Source organism: Papaver somniferum, unplaced genomic scaffold, assembly GCF_003573695.1.
Source record: "Papaver somniferum cultivar HN1 unplaced genomic scaffold, ASM357369v1 unplaced-scaffold_55, whole genome shotgun sequence".
NCBI classification, from domain to species: domain Eukaryota; kingdom Viridiplantae; phylum Streptophyta; class Magnoliopsida; order Ranunculales; family Papaveraceae; genus Papaver; species Papaver somniferum.
Genome location: NW_020648193.1, coordinates 283997 through 310840, shown reverse-complemented (window position 1 = coordinate 310840; position 26844 = coordinate 283997). Strand labels below are relative to the sequence as shown.

General features: G+C 37.9%; 1 long non-coding RNA gene and 1 pseudogene across 1 annotated transcript; one reads left to right on the top strand and one right to left on the bottom strand.

The window, feature by feature from the left end:
- The first annotated feature begins 10904 nt into the window (after positions 1 to 10904).
- LOC113343160 lies at positions 10905 to 13268 on the top strand. The gene is made up of 4 exons (XR_003357070.1): positions 10905 to 11083; positions 11222 to 11547; positions 11680 to 12512; positions 12881 to 13268. It is a non-coding gene; the product is annotated as an uncharacterized LOC113343160 (long non-coding RNA).
- Positions 13269 to 14296: 1028 nt separating this feature from the next.
- LOC113343157 lies at positions 14297 to 26008 on the bottom strand (annotated as a pseudogene).
- Between the last annotated feature and the right edge of the window lie 836 nt (positions 26009 to 26844).

Sequence of the window (26844 nt, the reverse complement as noted above, 5' to 3'; positions counted from 1 at the left end):
TTTTTTTTTTTTTTTTTTTTTTTTTTTTTTTTTTTTTTTTTTTTTAATTTTTTTGAATTTTGATTTTTGAATTTTTTTTGGAATTTTTCAATTTTTTCAAAAAGAAGAAGGAGTTCGTTTTTAATTATAGCATATTATCGTGGTATCTACTCTATACCCCCAAACCTAAACTAAACATTGTCCTCAATGTTTCAAAATATGGAAAGAATTAAAATGCAACATATGGAAAGGGACATGCTGAGTAGAGTAAAAGGAGAGAGAATACCCGATTTCGGCGAAAGCAGAATTAAAACTCCGTTATTCAAGGAAAAAATCCAACATATTTCAGCCGAGATCATATTGGATTAGCAAAATATATACAAAACGAACAAAAGGGGTTTTTAAGAAATTTTATCTACTGGATTATATACAAAAAATTCACCATACACTAACAATCTAAAGAGTTGAGGATCAACCCAAAAGACAAAGTGTATACATTTCAACAGCTTCACACAATAATAACAGGAAAGAAACGCAAGTGAAACTGTGAAACAAAATGAGCTACCCCCAAACCTGGATTTTACAGAAGATATAATTTTGAAAACAAAATCGCGCAGTTTCGGGGGTTCATCATGCAAAAGGTCTAGCTCGAAATGAACTGTGCTAGGGACGGGCAAACATGCTAATTCCAACTGTGGTTCCTCAAATGTATTATACTTAGAAGCAAAATAGTCCAAGAGGACTTGGGAAGCACACAGTTCCAAACCTAGATTAGGAATTTTCAGAAAAATTGGTTTTACAATATTGGTACAAACCAAATCTAGGTTGGGTGGAAGGCCAACAGATTGTGACTCATGTAGGAGAATAGGTGCGTCATTATCAATCAAATCAAAATCTCCTAAATCATCTACATATGTCACATCATGCTCACAATCATCAAACAAATTGGCAAGATCACAATCAGAGTCATCAACATCATCAACAGATTCATTCTCATGCATCGGCAAATCAGGAGAAATATCACAATGTGACCTAGGTAGAGAATCAGACACATCACTTATATTTTCATGCATAATAACATTAGTGTCTACAGAAGATTCTACTATTCCTATGTCATGCTCATCTTCACAGAATAATTGTACGAATCCCATGTCAATATCAAAATCATATGAATTACAATGAGTATTAGAAAAAACAACATTCATGAAGGTCGAGGGCGAGAAGCCATATGTTATTGAACCAACAGGTTCCACAATATTTTCATGTTCTTCTAACACATCATCATAATCATCATCATGGTAGCATGCATATTGGTCCTCATTAAAAGTGGTGGTGTCGTTAGTCGATTCATGATCCTCTAAATTAGGTTCATATTCAACATCATTTACATGAATGGGACTAGACACTTCATTAGGGACAACATACATTTCCTCATGAATTTCCTCCTTTTGTAGGTGAAGCAAAATCTGATCTAAATATGCCTGAATTCGTGATGTAGATCTATCGAAGTTTTGCTCACTAAGTCTGAAAGCTTCTGTGGTGGAGTCTAAATTCATGGGAGTACAAAATTCTTCATGTTCAAATTGTGGTGATTGGTACATGTGTGCATGGTCATTAGGGTTTATAAAAGATTGATCGCAACCCTCAAAGGATTGATTATGGTCCCAATGACTACCATTCTCACAATTTATGGGCGTTTCATACATTGGATTTTCTCTAGATTGCCTAAAATTATGCAAAATATGACAATTCTCAACAGGGTGGTCTAAACTACCACATGCAGGACATGCATAGATTTCAGGTTGCCTAAGAAAATTAGATGTGACAGATTCCTCATGTGATTGCATTTCTAAAGCTGCGATTCGAGCTTCTAATTGATCCATCAGAGATGATTGTGTGAGTGAGGCACTAGCAAAATGTTCATTTTCACGTTGCGATAAATGATGCATGTATGAATAGTCATTAGGGTTCATGTATTGCGGCTCGGGACTTTGAAAATGTCCATAATAATTCCTATAACTATTGACATCATGGTCTGTGGGAGGTTCATAACGTGAAGTTTGTCCATACGCAAGTTCTCTAAGGGATTCGTTGTATTCCCCAACAGTAGAAAAAGATCTATACATGATTGGGCTCTAAGCTCAAAATTTGGTTTTTAAGGGATTGGACTTTTTGGAAAAATTTGGTTTTGTTGGGAAAAATTTGGTTTTGGCGGGAGCCATTTGGTTTTAATGGGAAAAAGAAAAATTTTGGTTTTTAATGTGGGAGCAGAATAAAATTTGGTTTTTAAAATCTGGGAGCAAGTAAATTTTTTTTTTTTTTTTTTTTTTAAATAATAAAAAGAAGAAAATAAAAATTTGGTTTTTGAAATGGGAGCAAGCCCACTGTGCAAGCCTCTAATGAAATGAAGGCTGCGGCCTACGAAAATCCAAGTTTTAATTTTTGAAAGTTTAATTTGGCCCAGTTGGTTAAGGCCCGACGTTTGTTTTAAAACTTTGGTTTCGAGGTCCACTTACAAGTCCACAACCAGTTATAAGCTCAGCTGGGTTTAAACCCAGAGTCCAAAATACAAGTCCAATGGAAGAATTTAAACAAGCCCACACAAAATAAATACAAGCCCACAAATAAATTATTACAAACCCAAAATAGAAAAATAAAAAGCCCAAAAAATTGGGTTAATTATTACAAGCCCACAAATAAAAAAATTGGAAGCCCACAGGTTGGGTTCTCTCAATGAAATGGGTTTAGGCTTACCTTTGTAGCACAGCCCAGCTGCTCTGATATTGTTGCAAAAACCCAGTTGGGTTTTGGTTCTTTTCCTTGGTGGCGTCCCAGCAGAGGAAAAACAGGTTCAGAACAGCAGGTCCAACAGCAAATGAAATGAAGCAGATGCAGATGCAAATGCTATGAAATGAAATACAAAATAACTAAAAAACACAGATAAAACACAGCACCAATCCCCGGCAGCGGCGCCAAAAAACTTGGTGGACCCGGAAGAGTGTATAAGAATGATGCGATGAAAACGGGCCTACAGTAATACCGCAAGTGCACGGTCGTCAGTTGTAGCTCGTGCAAGTACGGGTCGATCCACAGAGATCGGGTGTGTTTCGGAAGTGTTTTAGCTAAATTGGGTTCCTAGTTTTGCTTTGGGCTTAGAAGCCCTTTGGAAGTGTTGGGCTTAATGTACTATTGGGTTTGAATGCCCTTTGAATGGATTGGGCTTAATGAGTTTGGGCTTTGGCTTGAAACAACTGGGCTTTGGTTAAGCCCACAGGTTGACTGAATTGGGCTTGGCTATTTGAACTAGGCCTTTGGTCTTAACTATGGAATGGGCCTTAGTGAACTGTGGCTAAGCCTTTAGGGAGGAGGCAGCAGTGGAGCTGCAGGGAGGCAGCTGCAGCAGCAACAGAAGGGCAACTGCAAGGGGGGCAACAGCAACAACAGCTGCAATGGAAGTGGTAGCAGTAGTAGCAACTGCACAACAGAAGAGCAGCTCAGGAGAAGCAAGAGCTGCACAGCAAAGTGGAAACAACAGCAGCTCTGCATAGGAGAAGCAGCAGCAGTGCTGCAGGGCAGCAGAAGAAGAGATGCACAGCAGTGCAGCAGCAACAGCAGGATGTACCAGAAATGGCAAGAAAACAGCAACAAAAGCAATACAAGGCCAAAAACAATGGAACAAAGTAAAGGAATGACAAACATCAACAGATCATTGAACAAAAGTAAAACACAACAAGACTGAACCAAGGCCTAAGGCCAAGGGCAGAGATATGAAGATAACAGTAAATGGAAGAAAGAAAATAAGTGAAGTGAATATGAAAACAGTGAGAACAAGAGGATGATCACTAAGATTTTGAATCCACTACCAGCCTAAGGAACATTCTAATCACAGCTAAGGTAATTACCTAAGTACTAATTGTCTGTTTAGAGCACAACTAGTCAGAGGGTTCATAATAGCATTTTAAGCATGAGCTGTACATGATAACACAAGGGAATTCTAACTACAATGCATACATGATATGCACTGTGAAAGCAGGATGTTTGACATGTGTTGATTAGGAAACTTCCTTATGGTTTATATGATTTCATCTAATCTTAGCAATTGACTTAGAGCATGATAGGCAGGAACATGATAGAATAGATAGATGCAAAACATCACAGGAACAAACATCATACACATAACACAACAAGGTATTGCACTGACATAAACACAACAGGAACACAACATGAACAGCAGAAAAATTATCATTAACAGAACTTGGTTCTGGATACACTGGCTAATCCAGGCATTAACACTAACAGTGAACAAGGAGAAAAATATGCAAATGGTTAAAATTGAAAGTGAAATTAAAATCAAACCTAACCCAATTAGGGGGAAACTTGGCTAGTCCAAGAACAGTTTTTACATCTCACATCACTTCCCTTTTATAGCTTACAAAATATCCAAATTTTCAGAAACCCTAAATTGGAAACCCTAATTTTTAAATTGGAAATTAAACTCACTCTCTGATGCAAATAGCCTCGACCCATGCTTGTACTTCTCCTCCTCTGCTAATCCTTTACTCGAACGCTGCTCCAATTTCCTTCTTCTCTCCACTGTGAAACCCTAGCTATGTTTGTCTTCTTGGTAGCATCAAAAATTAATGCTAAGAACAAGACAGACACGACTAGGGAAGAGGTAGGTGATGGTGGTGGCGTCCTTGTGGTCGTGGTGGAGATGGAGACGGCGGAGCAGACATGGCAGGGTCTGCCATGGTCGGGGGAAGAGAAGAAATTTGGGGGAAATGAATTTTGGGGAAGAAGAAGGTGGGTGTTTGTTTTGGGTCGATGGGTTTGATGCTTAGGGTGTTGAGCGGGTTCATCAAACTTTGATGTTTGGCGAGCTGAGATGTTGGATCATTGGATCTGAGTGGAATCGAACGGATAGATGGAAGGATGTGTGAAGCGACCGTCGGATTCTGAGGTGCAACGAAGTTAACGGCACCAGATGGAGTTAGGTACTGTAGTGTAAGGCGGAATCATCGGGATTTGATGAACAGGCATAGGAACGACCGTTGGATTCAACTACCATCTAATCTGAAGGCTTGGAATTTCAGCGCTGTGGTGCTTGGCAGAGACTTCCGATTTTGATGATCTATGAAGGAGCGACCGTCGGATGCTCCTGAGAACTGATCTGATGGCTGAGAACGGAGGCGCTTTTGTGTGTAGAAAATGAGGTTGTGCGCACCATTCTTCGCGGCTTCCTTGCGTAATTTCTCCCGGCTTTTCACTACTTTTCTGCTCTTTTCGCTCCGCGACTCATCCGAACTTTATTTATTACCTAAAAATGCAAAATTAATTAATAAAAATATTTATTCTTGAAAACAATGAAAATACAGAATATGGGATAAAATGTAGAATTAATGCGCAAAAGATGAGTTAAATGCCAACAAAAAGGGATAAATATATACAATATTTGGCACTCATCAAATACCCCCAAACCTGAATTTTACTTGTCCTCAAGTAAAACAAAACTAAGGAAATCCTAACTATACCACTGTCGCTGGTCTCTCGAATGCATTTAGCGTATGCACTAAGCCTTTTAAACCACTAAGTGTCCCTAGTGGACGAGTTGAAGTCTCGTGAAGGTTTGCTTAGAACGTACCTACAAAGTTCTAGGTCAAAATATAAGCTCAGATTCCATCAAACGTGACATGTGCAAAACAGTTTAAGCTCACAACAAAATGGAGATGTCAATCTAGCTATCGAAGGCACAATCCTAGCACTGATAACAAAAAAAGACATGTGATAAGAGTGTAAAGTGTATCTACACATGTGTAAAGAAAGATCTGAAGTTATGACTACTAATCACCAAGAGATAGTTTCTCAGGCTAAGAACTGAGGTCGAAATCTAGCTAGCTGTCCGGACTTTACGAGAATTGTGAATGAGTTGGAGGTATTTCACAATTACTCGCGTTGTACATCAATGGCATACACCCTCCTTGCTTATTACAATGAAACAACAAAAGATGACTCTTTACATGACTCTTATTTACATTGACTATTCTCATTTTATTTTTGGAACAAGAGATGATGGAATTGATAAGTACTTGATTTTTTTGTATTTTTCTGATATATATATATATATATATATATATTTTTTTTTTTTTTTGAAGGAGACACTTTTGATACATATACAAAAGGAAACAAAAGATTACATGACACTTTGCAAGAGGTATCCCTTTTTGATGCACCCAGTTAAATTCGATGGTTGTCTTTCTTAATGTAACCTCCACCTTCTATCCCAACCAACCAAAGAACAAGCTAGTCAAGTTTCGTTCAGTATTCTAAAGTGATTGGCAATCGTAACTTCCTATCAAACACCTTGAAGATCGAGGCCATACATGTATTGGTAGATCGTGCGCGTGCAAACTTCTTATCACTATGTGAATTGTGCTAGAATCAGGGTGCCTAAATATCTAGACTAAGACTCCTAATAAAAATACATATTTGCACAAGAGTCAACATTTCAAGGTAAATGAGCTCCATTTTTATGATTTTTCTAATTTTTTAATTTTTTTGAATTTGATTTTTCACTTTTTTTTGGAATTTTTCAATTTTTTCAAAAAAGAAGAAGGAGTTCGTTTTCAATTATGGCAAATTATCATGGTATCTACTCTATACCCCCAAACCTAAACTAAACATTGTCCTCAATGTTTCAAAATATGGAAAGAATTAAAATGCAACATATGGAAAGGGACATGCTGAGTAGAGTAAAAGGAGAGAGAATACCCGATTTCGGCGAAAGCAGAATTAAAACTCCGTTATTCAAGGAAAAAATCCAACATATTTCAGCCGAGATCATATTGGATTAGCAAAATATATACAAAAGGAACAAAAGGGTTTTTAAGAAATTTTATCTACTGGATTATATACAAAAAAATCACCATACACCAAAAGTCTAAAGAGTTGAGGATCAACCCAAAAGAAAAAGTGTAGAGACATGGAAAGTTTCAAAACACTAAAATTGGACTTAAATGGGAGAAAAATAAAACTTTTTTTTTTTTTTTTTTTTTTTTTAAAAAGAAAATAAAATTTGGTTTTTGAATGGGAGCAAGCCCACTGTTTGTCCTCTAATGGAATGGAAGGAAGGCTGCGGTTCACGAAACACTAAGTTTTAACTTTGAAAGTTGAATTTGGCCCAGTTGGTTAAGGCCCGACGTTTGTTTTAAAACTTTGGTTTCGAGGTCTACTCTTGAGTGGAAGCAAGCCCACATTCGGTTATAAGCTCAGCTGGGTTTAAACCCAGAGTCCAAAATACAAGTCCAATGGAAGAATTTAAACAAGCCCACACAAAATAAATACAAGCCCACAAATAAATTATTACAAACCCAAAATAGAAAAATAAAAAGCCCAAAAAATTGGGTTAATTATTACAAGCCCACAATTAAAAAATTTGGAAGCCCACAGGTTGGGTTCTCTCAATTGAATGGGTTTAGGCTTACCTTTTTAGCACAGCCCAGCTGCTCTGATATTGTTGCAAAAACCCAGTTGGGTTTTGGTTCTTTTCCTTGGTGGCGTCCCAGCAGAGGAAAAACAGGTTCAGAACAGCAGGTCCAACAGCAAATGAAATGAAGCAGATGCAGATGCAAATGCTATGAAATGAAATACAAAATAGCTAAAAAACACAGATAAAACACAGCACCAATCCCCGGCAGCGGCGCCAAAAACTTGGTGGGCCCGGAGATGTGTATAAAATTGAGCGTAATGAAACGCGGGCCTACAGTAATACCGCAAGTGCACGGTCGTCAGTTGTAGCTCGTGCAAGTACGGGTCGATCCACAGAGATCGGGTGTGTTTCGGAAGTGTTTTAGCTAAATTGGGTTCCTAGTTTTGCTTTGGGCTTAGAAGCCCTTTGGAAGTGTTGGGCTTAATGTACTATTGGGTTTGAATGCCCTTTGAATGGATTGGGCTTAATGAGTTTGGGCTTTGGCTTGAAACAACTGGGCTTTGGTTAAGCCCACAGGTTGACTGAATTGGGCTTGGCTATTTGAACTAGGCCTTTGGTCTTAACTATGGAATGGGCCTTAGTGAACTGTGGCTAAGCCTTTAGGGAGGAGGCAGCAGTGGAGCTGCAGGGAGGCAGCTGCAGCAGCAACAGAAGGGCAACTGCAAGGGGGGCAACAGCAACAACAGCTGCAATGGAAGTGGTAGCAGTAGTAGCAACTGCACAACAGAAGAGCAGCTCAGGAGAAGCAAGAGCTGCACAGCAAAGTGGAAACAACAGCAGCTCTGCACAGGAGAAGCAGCAGCAGTGCTGCAGGGCAGCAGAAGAAGAGATGCACAGCAGTGCAGCAGCAACAGCAGGATGTACCAGAAATGGCAAGAAAACAGCAACAAAAGCAATACAAGGCCAAAAACAATGGAACAAAGTAAAGGAATGACAAACATCAACAGATCATTGAACAAAAGTAAAACACAACAAGACTGAACCAAGGCCTAAGGCCAAGGGCAGAGATATGAAGATAACAGTAAATGGAAGAAAGAAAATAAGTGAAGTGAATATGAAAACAGTGAGAACAAGAGGATGATCACTAAGATTTTGAATCCACTACCAGCCTAAGGAACATTCTAATCACAGCTAAGGTAATTACCTAAGTACTAATTGTCTGTTTAGAGCACAACTAGTCAGAGGGTTCATAATAGCATTTTAAGCATGAGCTGTACATGATAACACAAGGGAATTCTAACTACAATGCATACATGATATGCACTGTGAAAGCAAGATGTTTGACATGTGTTGATTAGGAAACTTCCTTATGGTTTATATGATTTCATCTAATCTTAGCAATTGACTTAGAGCATGATAGGCAGGAACATGATAGAATAGATAGATGCACAACATCACAGGAACAAACATCATACACATAACACAACAAGGTATTGCACTGACATAAACACAACAGGAACACAACATGAACAGCAGAAAAATTATCATTAACAGAACTTGGTTCTGGATACACTGGCTAATCCAGGCATTAACACTAACAGTGAACAAGGAGAAAAATATGCAAATGGTTAAAATTGAAAGTGAAATTAAAATCAAACCTAACCCAATTAGGGGGAAACTTGGCTAGTCCAAGAACAGTTTTTACATCTCACATCACTTCCCTTTTATAGCTTACAAAATATCCAAATTTTCAGAAACCCTAAATTGGAAACCCTAATTTTTAAATTGGAAATTAAACTCACTCTCTGATGCAAATAGCCTCGACCCATGCTTGTACTTCTCCTCCTCTGCTAATCCTTTACTCGAACGCTGCTCCAATTTCCTTCTTCTCTCCACTGTGAAACCCTAGCTATGTTTGTCTTCTTGGTAGCATCAAAAATTAATGCTAAGAACAAGACAGACACGACTAGGGAAGAGGTAGGTGATGGTGGTGGCGTCCTTGTGGTCGTGGTGGAGATGGAGACGGCGGAGCAGACATGGCAGGGTCTGCCATGGTCGGGGGAAGAGAAGAAATTTGGGGGAAATGAATTTTGGGGAAGAAGAAGGTGGGTGTTTGTTTTGGGTCGATGGGTTTGATGCTTAGGGTGTTGAGCGGGTTCATCAAACTTTGATGTTTGACGAGCTGAGATGTTGGATCATTGGATCTGAGTGGAATCGAACGGATAGATGGAAGGATGTGTGAAGCGACCGTCGGATTCTGAGGTGCAACGAAGTTAACGGCACCAGATGGAGTTAGGTACTGTAGTGTAAGGCGGAATCATCGGGATTTGATGCACAGGCATAGGAACGACCGTTGGATTCAACTACCATCTAATCTGAAGGCTTGGAATTTCAGCGCTGTGGTGCTCGGCGGAGACATCAGATTTTGATGCTTTATGAAGAAGCGACCGTCGGATGCTCCTGAGAACTGATCTGATGGCTGAGAACGGAGGCGCTTTTGTGTGTAGAAAATGAGGTTGTGCGCACCATTCTTCGCGGCTTCCTTGCGTAATTTCTCCCGGCTTTTCACTACTTTTCTGCTCTTTTCGCTCCGCGACTCATCCGAACTTTATTTATTACCTAAAAATGCAAAATTAATTAATAAAAATATTTATTCTTGAAAACAATGAAAATACAGAATATGGGATAAAATGTAGAATTAATGCACAAAAGATGAGTTAAAATGCCAACAAAAAGGGATAAATAAATACAATATTTGGCACTCATCACATCCTGATAATGGTCTCAAACCATTTTGTTTCTTGATCTTTTGAATCTTGATCATTGACATCATATATGTCAGACGCTTCCACTAAAAAGAAGTAATATGCCTAAATTGATATCAAAACCATCAAAATCGGTCTTATTTGTCGAATTAGATCGTCTTCTTTCAAAACATACTTGATTATAATGCATCACCACAACTAGAGAACGCCATTAAGGCTATTTGATAACAAATCTTGATAGCATAGATATGCCATCAGAAAGATAAAAAACTAAAATCACAAAAATTATAATTTTTTTTATTGAAAGCGTTAAATAATATTCACACAAATCCAAATCTGCATGGATAAATCTAGGTTTGGATATTAAGAAAAATAAAAAAAAAAATGAAAAAATTATTTGGGAAAAACTACTATGAAAAGAGAAAAGAGGAAAAATTGTTTTCAACCGTTACCATGTTCAAGATTTGAGGCAAAACTAGAAACTTTCGAAAAGTAAATGAAGAAAAATTTAACTTTTGAGATTTGGGGGATCGAACCCGCCCATTCTTTTGAAAAGAGAAAAAGCAAAAGAAGAACTAGTTTAAACCGTCCAGTACAGGTGGTAAACAGTCAAAATCAAAATCGATATTATTAAGGATTGGGCCATCTTGTCTAATTAAGATGATTAAGTCTAAACCCTGCCACCTACCCTAAAATTTGGTTTATTAATAAGGATAGCATTAATCCTGTTTAAATTCCGTTCCTTGTTTCTTTCTCTCACGTCTCTTCTAGGTCTCTCTCCGTTCTCCTGCAACCATCAAAAGTCAATCTAGATCTGGTTACCAGTTGGGTGTTTTCACCTTCTTCGTTTTCGATTTGTATTGGAACAATCAAATATCTTTCGATCGGTTCAATTTTCTATTGGTGAAACTAAGTACTTACTGCTGATAATTTTCATCTTGTTCATCTTTGGTCAAATTAATCATATATCCAATGAATCTTTCTCACTTAGATTCATTTTTGTATATTAGTTTTCTGATAGAGATAATTAACTTTTATTTTTTGATCACAGAGGATATCGAATGGAAAGGAAAGTTTTAAATGCATGGTGGTGAAGCAGAGCAAACATCTGTTTTGGAAGGATTCAGTAAGGAACCAGATTAGTTCTCATATTCATCGTCAGATTGTTGCTCCGGTTCTGGATCAGTTTCATTGCCAACTCCTGCACAGAAGCCAGCTCAGAATCCTTGGTCTACATAGCTGCTGGGAAGTAATAACGTTTTTGCAATGGCCGAAACCCCGCTAGAACTCGATGCAGATGGTTGATCATTAGCATTATCTGGTTGCTATCTGCTTCAGCTCACCTCCTTTCAAAAGTTTGCCTGGTAATCTGCAAAGGTGAGCAAGGAATCCGAAGAGAGTTACGAGCTTCTCTAATTAGTGGCTCTACTTCCTGTTTCTTTCCGCTGATTGTTACAGATCCCATCTCTCTGAGGCAGAGGGGGACTAACAATACATCATGTCCTTTAGACTGTAGGTGCAAAAGGAAGTACCCGATAAGAGTTCAAGTGCAATAGCTCCGAAACTGTATTTGTCGCATTTCTCTGTCACCTTCATTGCAGATGCAAGCTCTGGAAACAGTGAAACGGTAATAGAGGAATTAATTCAATTAAATAAACTTGGAATCAATAAACATAACCATATCGTCTTTAAGTTCCTTCAAGTCTCCCTTCAGTGAGGTTGTAGATTGCTTGGCTGCGTTTTTCATTAATGTTTGAACCTGAACCAAACTTTCTTTTATGTTCAGAATGTCATCCTTGAGTTCATTCTCACTTGTAGGAGATAGATTGGATAAGTTCTCCATAAAAGCTTCCACCCCAATCAAACTTGCTTTTATATTCTTCAGTTCAAGCTTCAGTTCACTCTCACTTGTAGTTGTAGGAGTTAGCTTGCCAGAGTTCATGCAATTTTCCATCCTAGCCAAACTACCTTTAACTACAAGTGAGAGTGAACTGAAGCTTGAACTGAAGAATATAAAAGAAAGTTTGATTGGGGTGGAAGTTTTTATGGAGAACTTATCCAATCTATCTCATACAAGTGAGAATGAACTCAAGGATGACATTCTGAACATAAAAGAAAGTTTGGTTCAGGTTCAAACATTAATGAAAAACGCAGCCAATCAATCTCCAACCTCTGAGAATGGACTGAAGGGAGACTTGAAGGAACTTAAAGACGGTATGGTTATAAAAAAAAAAGTGGAAAGGTATTTGAAGATCTCCGCCAATAGGCCTCTTACTTACCAACCCCGAGCAGTGGATTTCTTGCGGAGGCTTGGAGAGGCTCCTACAATCCAGTAAGAAACTGTAAGTTTATGCCTAAACAAAGCATGTCTTGTAATCTGTCACCTCATATTTGTTTCATTAGATGTATACATGCTACATATGCCCTAATTTTACTACTTGCAAGTGTCTAGTATTGGTAACTTTGTCCATTTTGATCTTCGTTATGAAGTGACAAATACCTTAGCAAACTGATAAGTGTTTCTACCAGTTTGGTTTGGAAGTTACTGCCTGGACTTTCAACGTGTTTGTACCAACTAATATATAGCATATGGCATGTTCTTAGCATTGTACATACGATCCTTTTTTAAATCTATTTTGGATTTTTTGGTCTGGACTTTTGATCTTTTTTGAACTTGATGGACTAATCTTATTCGTTTTTGATTTTGAAGGAGTTAGCTGCAATCAGGGCTGCAGGAAAGGCGTGGTACCAAACTATGATCTCAGACAGCGATTACACAGAGTTCGATGTCTTCCGTGAGTGGCTCAGTGATTCTCTTGCAGTTTCGCAGTTTTTTCTGTTGGTGGATTTTCTCGACTACTTGCATCTCCTTCTGAACCCCGGATATTTAGTTACTTTATTTGGTTAGACAGATTTAAGGGTAAGACCGATGAAAGACATGAAATTGAGTCATAGTTTTTGGATCTTTATACATATGGCGGCTTTTGTGTTGTTAAAGTTTGCTTGCAAGTAGTTTTTACTGCTTTTTTTCCTTTCCCCAGTTCAGTGAAATATTCTAGTTTGATATTCTCATAGTTTAGACTTCATTTCTGCTGCCATTTGATGTTGCCTCACATTTGAATGTCTGTTTTTTATCTGGTGGTCCTTCATGACATAGTATGATTTCAGTCTTGCCTTTTCACGCACCCATTAGTTTAAACTTGCTTTTTCACGCACCCATTAGTTTAAACTTAGAATAGTCCGTCAATAATTTTTGCTCATCTACATGAATCTTAAATGGTGTTGCTATGGTTGTTTTCCCTAGTCCCCTCATGGTGATAAAAGGGGACTGGAAAAACTACATTTGCTCTACCTCCTGACTTTCCTTACTTCATATGGATTACTTCAAGTACTTCAGTATTTCAAAAGTTCTGCCAGGTTCTTATGTATGTGTGGTTGTGAACAGATTTTCAAATGATGTCTGGTACACTTACTGTTGTTGGTTCCATGTATACTACTCATGGATGATTTCCATTCAGAGATTGGGTTATGGACTTACGTTACTGTAGTCATGTCGTTGAACCCATAACGAGGATTAGTTGATTATTGTGATATCAAAATCCTGGCAGAATTTTTGAGAGGTGGGAAGGCTCTTAGCAAGTTTTATTTTAAATGATCGTTATGCGGGATTTTTCTAGAAGTCTTTTTTTGCCTGTAAATGTATCTTTTTCAGTTTTTTTTTTCTTTCAATAGTGAGGAACTTCAATCGTGAGTGAGGCAGCACAGAATCTGAAACCATCCTTCTCAACCCCTAGACACCTCATGTTTGTCCATTCCAGAACCCCATCGAGGCAAAGAATGACGCGTTCATCCAGCGAACAGGAGAAACCCCCCAAACATAATAACCTTCATGTCCTAGAGACTTGGAATATTGATGATCCATCGTTGATAGCCTCATATCATACCTAGCACTATTACGGGTGTGCAGGCTGACGTTGAACCGAGAGGAGACCAGATTCTGAACTTACGGAAATCTCATATAGTACTGCAAAACAGAAGGGGCAACACATAAGTGCCGACGTGTTGAGATGGTCGTTGATTTGTTCTTCATTTAAATCGAAAGGATTTTCAAAACTAAGATTTTTGAACCTTAAAAGATACAGATATAAAAGATTAAGATATTGATTCAAGAGAAACTATAGAAATAAAATAAAGATCGACAGAAACTCTTGTTTGAGAGAAACGAAGGCATTATCTTTCCTGTGGTGCTTTTGGCAAAAAATACAGAACATAAAAAAGCAGTAGACTACAAAAAGCCTTTTCACGGCTCCCTCTTTATCTTGCTTTCCGATAACCCATTTCCACCATATCTCCTGGACTTCTCCGATATATACTTACAACTGAACAGCTTTACAGCCGCTGTCTCGCTCTCCCTCTACCACTATTGTTTTTCCGGCCGCTGTTATTTAATTTGGTATTGTCGTATCCATCATCATAATCTTCATCTTCGTCATAATATCCTGTTTCACGACCAGATCTCCCGCCTCTAGAACTTCTGGCAGGTGGACATTTTCGTTTGATATTACAAGTATAAATTGAATAATCCATGATGTCTTCCTTCAGAGCTGCCTTAAATTCCTTTACAGAGACGAAACCAATACACGTGGAGTTAGAATAGTGGGATTTTTGATAGATGATAAAGGATGGTAAACAGATATGACTAGCTTTAAAAGAAAACGGGGACATGTTCTTTACCTGGTATCTTTCCACAAATTGCTCGGAAGCGGTGGGTAGGTTTTTACGTATCTCACTGATGTTGAGAAGAATGGTTTCAAAGGTTCACTTGGAGAATATGCCTGTTTAAGAAATTAACCGAAGTTATCAAATACATTCACGGGAAGTTGAATAAATTTTTCAATACAAAAAGACTGCTTTTGCTAAAGCGAGAATATCATGGAAAAGACAATACGGGCACTATTACCTGACATCGAGCGTCATCTAGATTAAAGATGATTTTTAGGTGCCTTTTAAGCTTTAAAAGGAGCTGCAAAGCTATTGCAGTTTGACAATCAACCAGTATTGATTACCTAAGCGTCAGTTCCGAACATAACAAAAAATTGTACTTGTATATTAAAGGATTAACCTGTGAAGAGATTTTAAATCAGCAAAGGAAGACATAAGTCCAGGACATTAAGTATCAAATAGAAGAAAAATAACCAATTGCCCACCTAATGAGGTACTTTTTTTTTCAGTTAGAATACATACGAGTTATTATTTTTTGAGAATACCTGAATATTTTGCGTCCACCAGAGTCACTTGAGGTCGAAGAGTGTCTTTTTGAATCCTCCGTTGTAATGTTACTAGAGACAGGAGATGGTGTTGCATCCTGCTGAATTCTTCCGTTCTCTTGTGGAGTTGTTTGAGTGCCCGTTTCCGTGAGCCGAAAAATCAAGGCTTTCAAATTTGCCTCTAGGGCACCAGCTTTCACTTGTATTACTCGATTAACGGAATATATCAAGTAAAGGGGATCATCAGGAGTTGTGAACGGGAGGGAGGCAAGGATCTCTGTGCTATACCTAAAAAAGCAAAAGCAGATAATTTTAAGATTAAAAGTAAATAATGTAAAGAACCAGTCATGTAATGCGGCACTCACCTTAGGAATGGAATGAATGCTTCTTTCAATGATATCCTGCAGCTTGCGGATTCAAATTCGTGTACGATGGAGTACATAAACTTGTTCCTGGAAATACGGTTTCCTCGAATTCACCTGTGAATTCTAGAAACTCCAAGCTTCCCAAATTAAAAGAGTTGCCATCAGCTTTCCCTTTAATGATCCCTGACCCTTTCTCCTTTGGATATTCAACGGAATGTAGGGTCATCGACTGGAGAGAGAAAAATGACATCTGGAGTCCATCACCCAAATGGCTCCCAAGGAAAGACGGATACCTACAAAACATGATAACCTGATAAGACACCATGTTTATTGAACTGAATAATTGACAAGAATTCACTAAAAACATCCTGATGGGTTTACTTTGCGTTCATGTTTGCTAGCAAATGATGCACCAATTTTGAGTTGACTTCTTGCAAACCTGTTTCTAGTGCTATTAGATGTGGAACACATGTAATTGGGTGAACAAGACCTTGACGCAACACCACTTCTACAATCTGGTCAAAGAAACAAAAATCAATAAAACACATAAACATCACGAAATTTGATTACCTGAAAAGCCCATCCCTATAGTGCAGCAAGTCCATGTATATCGCGGTAAATATTAGAGCATGCACCCTAGGTTGGCGGATACAAACCCATACCAAAAGGACAGACAGCAAGTCACTATATATCGCAGTACATACTAGAGCGTGCACCCTGAGTTGGTGGATACAAACCTTGACAGCAGATTGACGAACTTGTTTGTTCATGTCCAAGCATACTTTCAGAATACTGTCCCAATATAATTGCACTATTCCTCCACAGATGTTCGTATCACCAGCACCTGCAGCAACAGGAACATTTTGTGCAGCGTCTGCATACTGGGTTGTGGTACTACTAGTTGTCTTATCTGTTCCCATTTCACTTTCAGAGTCCAGAAGATACTCGTATACTTTTTGCAATGCTTGCATCTGGTATTGAACATAGAGAATTGATGAGTGTGGAAATAAAAAGCAAACATGAAAGCGGAAATTTTATTTTGAACCTTAACTTGGTTACAATACAAGAATAAAAGTAACGACCAGACTGGTAATCTGATGTGGAAATCATACCTTAAGTCGGTCGTTAGAACCAGGTGCTGGTGTGGCCTCTAAGATCTTCCCAGTTTCTCGTTGTAACATATATTCAGGTTTGGCGATCAAAACAAAACCTAATGCCTACAGAATTACAGGAAACTTCTAAGCATATAAATCTGCCGGATTATGCAAACTTGTAAAGGGTGAGAAACCTGTAGTGCTCGGACTTTAATGACAAAATCTTCAGAACAGAGGTAGTAGCTCATGAGCGAACTGAGGCTCTTGTCAAATAGTATGTTTTAGTTGTCAGATGTGGTCATTAACTTGCTACCATATCAGATGAGCAACCCAAGACAAAAGAGAGACCGCCCCACTTGCTGAAAATAATAAAGAAGACAACTTTTTCTCCTTACTTAGAATAATATTTTGCTAAAAGTCACTGGAGTAGAAACATATACATAAGCATAAGCATGGGATATGCTGTTCTATACAACCAATTGGTCGTTCGCAATAAGCTAGGACTATACATGGTAAACCAAATCTCCCTTATTTGGCGACCCAGGTGGATTTTCCAAAACTGTCCAAACCAAATATGAACAGTCGGAACTCATAAAACACCTAATGAAGTGTGGTCTAACCTGCTTGGCATCATCTCCAAGGGTGTCCAAACGCTTAAGAAATACCTGCATAAGGTATCCAATTAAGGTTCCACCTTTTTTGCGTTATTTCGCTTAGTGAGCATAAACACCTGGAAGTAATAAAACCAAGTTAGATTGTGGTAACAGGATACAAGATTGAATCTACAAAAACGTGCAAACATGACTTTGAGACCATATCTCAACTATTTTTATGTTGCCATAATGACAGTAGTGAAGTAAAGCACTGTTTTTCAGCGGGGTTCAGGAAGTGGTTCTTGGTTCCGCAAAAACCGTAGCATGCCTTATTGACACTCTACCACCCGCTGAATCTGACTACGTATATCTTCATCAAAACTTCAGAAACATGAAAACGAAATACTGGAGGCCCTTTATAACAATGAAAAATCTAGCATAATTACAACACGTCAATTCCAAATCTATACATTTTGCAAGGTAACAATTGTAATGTCCTAATGGATGTGCCAACAACTTATTCACATATTTGAAGCATAACACAAACGACTCGGGTGCACTAGAGGCTTCCACCCAACTTAAGACAGTTTCTTAACTAGGTTCATCAAATTAGTATCTATATTATTAGAGCACATTAACAGAGCAACTCCCTGATAGACAGTTTCTTAACTTAAGACAGTATGTTAACTAGGCTCAGGCTCATCAAATTAGTATATATATTATGCCAAATAGATTCAGAGGTTATGAGACATTAGAGCTCATTAATAAAGCAACTCCCTGATACAGATAGATATAACAAGGTGAAGTAAGTACTTAATGCAGGCATGGACAACTGTCAGGAAAGAATGCCGAACAATCATGTGTTTAAGGTCCTGTTCAAGTTCTTTGGCAACACTTTGAGGTGGCTTACGGAGCAGAGGCAGAACAGCATCAATAACAAAGATTATGCTTTCAAGCAACTGAGCTACTGCTCGATTATCACCCTACAATCACGAAAGAAGTGAGTGGCAGCGCCTAAAATGTTTTAAACAGGGGCACGTCCCACTTACTACTTTTTTATGTTCTCGAACTTAAAATGTAAACCTGCTTACTTTGATATAATAAGAGAGGAGAGGGGAAACACATATCTAGCTATACTACTTCAACTTGGTCCATGCATGTTTGTTTTTTCCGGATTCTCTTTTTGAGTACCTTTCAAGTTTCAACAGGTGGCTTTTTTAACTTGCTAACTTAATTTTAAACATATTAAAATTCAGATACTCATGAAAGAGCGATAAGAAGCAACTTCTGCAACATGTTTTATAGAGTGTAACAAAGATCTCTATTAGGAATCTCTCAATCACAACCATTAAGGAGGGACTGCTGCAAAATAAGAAAACTGACAGAAAGATTACTATCTATGACTATCAGATGCATCACTAGTTGAGAATATTCAATCAGCAGAATATTTTAACGGAAACAAATCAAAGTGGAAGAAGCAAATAACCTGGGTCTTCAGGTATGGCTGGAGAGTAACAACAAACTGAGATGGATCAGATGCTGGAGAGCAGAGTGTTGGATCCACCATACAGAAAGAATGCAAAACAGAGTGAGCGGAATCGGCGGGCATGACGATGTTTTCTGAGAGTTATAGTAATACAAGAGAGATGTCAGCTATGGTATCAGCTTTAACACAAGCAGTTTCATTGGTGATCATCATCATTGGCTTAATAACTATGGTTCATCAACATCTGATTTAAGTGCTCATCTTATAAGATCTACATCAAATAATAACAATACTAATACTGCTAGTGTTTCTGTTTCTGTTTCATCACCTTCTACTTCTTCATATTCATCCAACCTTGGGGTGGTAATACTACTACTACTCCAACTCATCATGGTGGACAAAAAAGAGAAAGAGAAGATGATCACCATCAGATTAATATTAATAGCAGTGCTGGTCATAGAGGTGGCAATGGTGACGTTGATGGTGGGTTGATAAGATCAAATTTTAGAGGTGGTTTTATTGGTAACTTCAAATCTTCAGCAGGAGAATCATCCTCAGGCACCAAATCAGGTACTTCAAAAAAACAAGAGGATTTGATTACGGGTTGTTTATGTTATGCTGACAATAGTATCAGAAAGTTTCGTTTCAACTACCTTTAAACCAACATCCGGATGAGAAGCAATATGCCTCCCAACAAGTTCCAAAGCAGCTTCCCGCACAGAGTCACAAATCTTCCTTCAACAGCAGATTGAACACGTTTTTCACATAAGACCTCTGGATCGGCTTCAACAATCAAACTGACCTGTTCCAGATATGAAAACTAGTAAGGCAGGAAAACAATAATACTGGCACAACAGAAAATCATCACCATCATGGTTAAAAAATCAAATGTATTCGAAGGAAGAAGAAATGATCTTACAGCACGTAATGCTTTGGCCCAGGAGAGTTCTCCCTTAGACTCGCCTGAAGCAATTACCCATCAAGGTATCAGCCATTGCCCAATCTTAAGAATATAAGCAAAAAATCCAGCACATAAATATACTTACAAGAAGCATGCAGAGAATCTTATCATTTCCTCTAGAAAAAGAATTTTGCTGCCCAAATGCTAGGGATATTTTTTTGGCTGATTCTCTTGTTAAAAATGAAGAAACAACAGTTGATGTCCACTGGAGTTCGCGAGGTAGTAAGCCAGCTTCTTGAGATTTTGGATCATCTTTGTACCAAAGACAAAGATAGAACCTGCAAGTAATTGTCCTGATTATCACATCAAAGTAAGAGTAAACTATTTCAGAAATCAATTGCCTGAAATACGAACCAGCGGGCATAAAGGTGTGCATCATCAGTCGAACCAGCTCCTTGCATGTAATTTAAAAGCAGTTGCTGAACAATTTTCGTTAGTGAAATCAACCCTGAAGCTTCAGGAGCTCCTTCTGTATTGAACAAGTTCCTTCTGACATCATCATTGTGAATATATATTAGATAAGATTGTAGACCTGTCAGCTGCTTCTTTCCCAGGCAAAAATGACAACACCAACCCCGAGAAGGAGCATCACGTTCAGTAACTCCCATACAATCTGTATGAAACATTCTTTGACAGTCCTGACATAAGAATGCTTTTCTACTTCTTCCATAAGACAAATAGAACATACATCTCTTGGGTAAATTTGATCAGCATTATCTTCGCCAGCCAACTTGTGTAAAATCCAGAAACTTTCCCTGCTGCAAAACACGGCATCACGTTTCAGCCTTGCAGCAATCGTTCCAAGGAGGTCAAATGGCCAGACAACGCGCAGCTACATCTTCAGATTTCAATCCTGCATTCTGAAGAAGCAAGACACAGAGAACCTGCAAACAATTTTGAATAGCACAGAAACAGAAGCTACTTGTGTGGTAACCTTGGGAATAAGATTTATCACCTCAAGAATAGGAGCTGATGCTGGATATTCAGGTAAGTTCAAAGTCGACAGCATATCCATAACAATATTTTCAATAATAACTTTAACTTCAGATGCATCTTGAGTCTTTACAGTTGTAAGTCGCTGAAGAACACGAGTCCAGAAAAGACAGCATGCCTCAGTGGAAGCTTCACTGCATTTGGTGGGATAACAAACATCAACTGAAGCATTTGAGATAGAGTCAACAGTTAATGCCTGTCTTAATATCACAGGCAGGTTTGCACTACTTTGAACCACCTGGACAAACAGAGCAGTTATCATCAGAATCTGCCTTTGTTCTTCATCGGGTAGAAGGTACGTTCTCAAGGCGCGCTTCGAAAATGGTAGTTTCCAAAGCAGCTGAACTGCTTCATCTATCAGATAGCTCCTATGTTGTGGTTATGCAGAAAATACCTACACTGAACTACGAATACATCTTAACAGTAGAACGAGCCAGCAGCTGAAAAGAAAAAATTCAGGAGAGTAGAATTACAAATTGCGCCACAAATTAAACCAATAGCCTTTAATTGCAAGAGCTGGCAATTATCAACCAAGAACGTAGAAAAACTGGTCTTTATTAATTGTAGAATCCAGCTATTAGGAAGGCGCTCGATTGACAGTAGATTTCTAAGAAAACCAAGAATTGTAAAAAGTTTCTAAAGCACAGCGTTTACAGTAGCAGTCACCCTAATATAAGGAAGCAGGGTTAAGTTAGAAGACAGCTGACTGAGATCTAGACATACTAAATGGTGGTATAAAATTCGTATAAACTTAGAAATAAAGGTAACAGTGGTAAGCCCACTTGTTTCCACTTTCCAGTTGGCCTCCTTCCTTTAACACTTCCACTACCACGTCTCTTCTTGTTAGGTGAACCAAATTCAACACCTTCTTCTTCATCTTCTCCTCCTTAAATACGAGAGACATGATAAAGAAAAAGGGAGTTTTCAGTTTTCAGAGGAAAGGGGATTCAAAACTGATAAAATACAGTCGATTCAAATAGACCATATGGCCACTTCAAGGCCAACATGTTATAATATAAAGATGAAGCATTACCATCATAAGGGCCGTTTCCATTTGGCTTATGTAGAGCACGATATGACAGATCCCAAGCACGCATACTCTCCATAATCTGATGCCTAGAGAAGTCTAGAACTCTTTCAATTACCTGGTATTGACAAAATACGAGGAAAGACTCAGAAAACTTTGATAACCTCGTTCTAATAAGCTAAGTAGAGTGCATAACATGCACAGCAGCAAGGAACTATAAATCTAGTGAACAAACTAGTAGGAAATCAAGAATACCTCTTCCTTGTATAGCTGCTTTGGCATGTCAGGATGAGTCATCACAGCTCAAGCTGCGTGGATTGACTCTAAGGCAAAAATTACCAACGACATAGCATCTGAATCACACTGGAAAGAGTATAAATTATATCAAACGAAAGAAGTGCACGCTAATCCACAGTATAGGTCCATGGTTTTCTTGTAAGATAAAATGAACAGGTTTATGTATGAGACACAACCTACACCAACATATTCATTGTGATAGAAGTCTTGGATGTGTCAACAAACTTTTACTTTTCAAGAATATCAAATCACATTTGAGCAGCCACGCCAGCTTGACAGTTATAGACATTTCAATCAGAATGAAAAATTGAATCATAAAGAAAAAGAAAGAGACCAATCAAGAAATCCTACATTCCAATTATTTAGTCTGCCGCTGGTATACACAAAGTTACAACAGTAACTTAGAGAAGAGGTCAAACAAGACATGCTTAGTAGATCAAGATGCTAAAAGATACAATCAAAAAAAAAAAAAACAAGAGACGTACAATGCCTACACGAGGAGCATATACGCCTCTATTCCCTATGGAAGCAGACTCATATGTACATGTACTTCCTATATACCAACGCCTCTATTAAAAGCAAATAATTCAAATCAAAGCTTCAATGTATTACTTACATCTTCGTTTTCATCAAGGGATACACCTTCAGCTGCACGAATTAGAAGATCAAGAACACTTAAAAGCCTGACAAGGATATCCAGAGGAACCAAATGCAGGATTTTCTTTCCGCGGATGGTCATTGTACCATTAACAAGTAACTTTAAATCAGTTGAAGATAACAACTGTGCATCAGCTTCATCTTGATCTTCATTCAAAGTTTCTGCGCTGCTGCATAGCTCCTCCAATCTCTCAGTATAGCCTCTGATGATGCCATCTAAACATTCAACATCATTTACCCCGATACAAAAGCAAAATTTAAAACAAAACACATTCTACGTCGAGACTGCCAATGGACGAAACCAACCTTGAACCTCAGTATGATCTGGCTGGGTTAAGGAGACATCATCATTTCCTTTCTTCTTGACTTTCTGTCTTCTGGAAGATACAGATGCCTGAGCGCCCTGCAGTGATTAGTTCAATATGTGAGGGAGAAGAGTAATGTGGAATTAATCTCTTGGCAGAGTAAAATAAAGACCCACATCAGCACGATTTCTGCCAGATTGATGATTAAGAGCTCCTTCATGTTTTGTCTGACTGGTAGAAGGTTCATTCTGTTCAACGTTTTTTTTTTCAGGTCTCAAACTACTATGATTCCACTCCTTGAAAAGACCTGAGAAACTTGAACAGCACAGTATACGATCAGCAGAGTAATTATTTATTTCTACTCTCTTGTTTTTTTTTTTAATTTACTTTATGGTGTTTTGTGTAGGAAACAGATTTGTCCCATGGCAAAGTGACTATGAAACAGATCGCTATTCCATAGTTAATGTCTGTACATGATTAACTGTGGACGAAAAACGGAAAGCGTTCAGTGCAAGTCAAGGAAACAAATATTGAGGTATAGCTTTTAATTTCATAATCCAACTTTCCAAACTTTCCCCAAAACAAATGCATGTTCACCTATGCAACATGGAGTCATAGACATTCTTCTAGGAAATGACAAATAAGAAAGAGCAAAAATTGGAATTAAAGAAACATGTTAAATTATATGATAAGGATAAGTAAGAACTATATGCAGAAAATTTCTACACTAAGATAATGTGCAGCACCTATGTGAATAAATTCAAAGTCCTAATTCAGTTATTCTGCATAACATTTATCTACAAATTCATGGAATTGTTTCACGTAATGCTCCTATTCCAGCCATTAAGAAACTGAGGCCAATAACAACAAGAATTAGATTGAAGATGAGAAACTATGAAATGCTAAAGTTAAAAAAAGAACTTGAGCAGAACGAACAACTTAATTCGTAAATTGATACAGCTTAGAAAGTGAGCAGAAGAAATACTATTGTTACCTGGAATGGAGTACTCAAATGCTTCAGAATCATATTTGAGAACTTGGTGATAAAGGCTTGAAGGCTCCGTGGAACTACGGGACAGAGAAGAAACACCTTCTCTAAGATTCCTGCAGTGGAAATCAGATAATACCAAACACAATTAGCATAGACAATAAAAACTTATGAGTAATAATTGTAGGTTTTTTCTACTTCTTTGTTTGCTTTCACCATCTTTCACTAAAAAGTACAAGGAAAAATAAAAGGTATGATCTTCAAAATGTGAGATCCATTTATTTTGACCCGACGGAGACTGATGACGTGTGCACATGATACCTTCCTATGTCAAATTGGAGTTACTAGCACATGAAGTGCTACTCGGGTATACAATGAGAAGCCAGGCATACAATTTCTGGGGCATAAAAAGATTGCAAATTTTAGAAAAGTAACACGATTAATTGGTATATGCCCCTTACTTTTCCATGAGATCGTTGAACTACTCTAGTCTGTTAAATTATTGCTCAACATGCCTTGAATTATGGTTCCCTATGATTTACTACTTTATTCACAGTAACAGAGAGAAGCGGTAACGAGAATTTTAGACAGAAAAAAACTGAAAACAAAATAAGGAAGTGCCAACTCGATACCACTATTATTTGCAAATATCATGTCACAACAGCATGTCTAACTGTGTGTTCTGTGGAAACATGTCTACCAGAATCTCACAAGGGGTCACAGGAAAATTAAAAACCAGAGTGAATTTGCACTTCCATCTTAATTCACACTGACTTGAGAAGAAAAAACATAATAGGACAGGTACTAGGTAATGCTATAATTGTAAACTGAAATGCAGTCATGGTGTACAAGTTCCCACATACTGCCAATAGCAACTATAAGCAGGAGAGACACAAGATGTTACAACTAGGTCTGAATTTGCCCTTGTTTTATATATGACGCAATATACCAGATAATTTTAATTCAAAATTCGTGTATTATCTTCAATTGTTCACCTCAAACTCAAAATTCGAGTATTATCTTCCATTCCACGGCTTCAAATCTTGTGTACGAATCAAATTGACTTCAAAACACAGGAATTACGAATTGAAATGCTAAAATCTCAGTAAGCATATTACAAAAAAGTTTAACCTAAATGACAATTACTAAAGCTTATATTTGAATCTATTCAAGCATCATTACAGTGGTTCCGACTCCAAACACTCCAAACAAAAACAACAACCCAACAACTTCCTATTAGACGCATTTCTCAACATAATTACTATTCTACAGCTTCAAATCTTGTGTAAGAATCAAAATTGACTTGAAAAAACGGGAATTTCGAATTGAAATGCTAAAATCACAGTAAGCAAGTTACAAACAAATTTAACCTAATTCATTGGAACAGCTGAAGAGAACTTACAAGTAAGAAACATCAGTGTGTCTAAGTAGATCTGCAATCTTAGTAGCTTGAGCAAGAACATCATTCCGATTCGCCGACCTATTTACACTCGCTGCCGTCGTCTCATCATATAATCTCAGTTCTTGATCAAGAGCACCACAGAAAACTGGAAGTGAAGGTAACGGCAAGCACGGAGTAATGTAGCGTATTCGTAATCGACATGCTTTCTCGTAACCCAACAACGGAGGATTATTGGAAGTAGAAGTAGAAGACCCTTGAAGAATAAACCAAGATATTGTAACCAAGAGTTGTTGATACAATGGTATGGATCAACTATGAGAGTTGACAAGTTTTTGGTTGGATCAACCGGTACAGTTGACGTGAAGTGAATGGATCAAGTATTGTTGATACGGAATTTAGAAGTCATTTTAAATTACAAGTTTTAATGTTTTAGAGTCAAGTTTGTTAGTCATATAAATAGGCCGTTAAGCCATGAGTCGATATATATCTATTCAAGAAAAGTTTGTTTGAGTTAAGTTCTGTTTTTCTTTAAGTCTTTGATATCAGATTTTCTACATCTGATATCTGAGCACTGGTATCAGGTTCTAGGGCTGTGGGTATGAGTTGTTAAGTTGAAGAAGATGACGAGTTTAAGTTCAATTAAAGTACCAGTGTTTGAAGGAAAAAACTTTGAACATTGGAGGTTACAGATGGAGAATATTTTTACATACCAGGAGGTATAGGATATTGTAAAAGAGGGTTATGCTGAACCAGCAGAAGGAGTAGTACCTGAAGGAGCAACGCTAACTCTGCTAAATGATAACAGAAAGAAGAATTGCAAAACTACTTATATTCTTCATCAGGGTATTCATGAGTCTCTCATGGATAGAGTTATCTACATCAAAGAAGTTAAAAGAGCATGAGATGGTTTGATAAGCTATTACACGGGATCTAACAAGGTCAACAAGGTTAGATTACAAACCTTGAAAATAAAATATGAATTATTACAGATGGAGACAACTGAAACAATTTCAGATTTTTTCTCAAAGACACTGAATATTGTTAATGAGATGAAGGCCAATGGTGATACTATAGAAGATTCAGCTATTGTATAGAATAATTTAAGAAGCTTGTCTGAGAAGTATGAATCAAAGGTTACTGCCATACAAGAATGCAACTCAGTTACAACTCTCCAACTGAAACAATTTCAGATTTTTTTCTCAAAGACACTGAATCTTGTTAATGAGATGAAGGCCAATG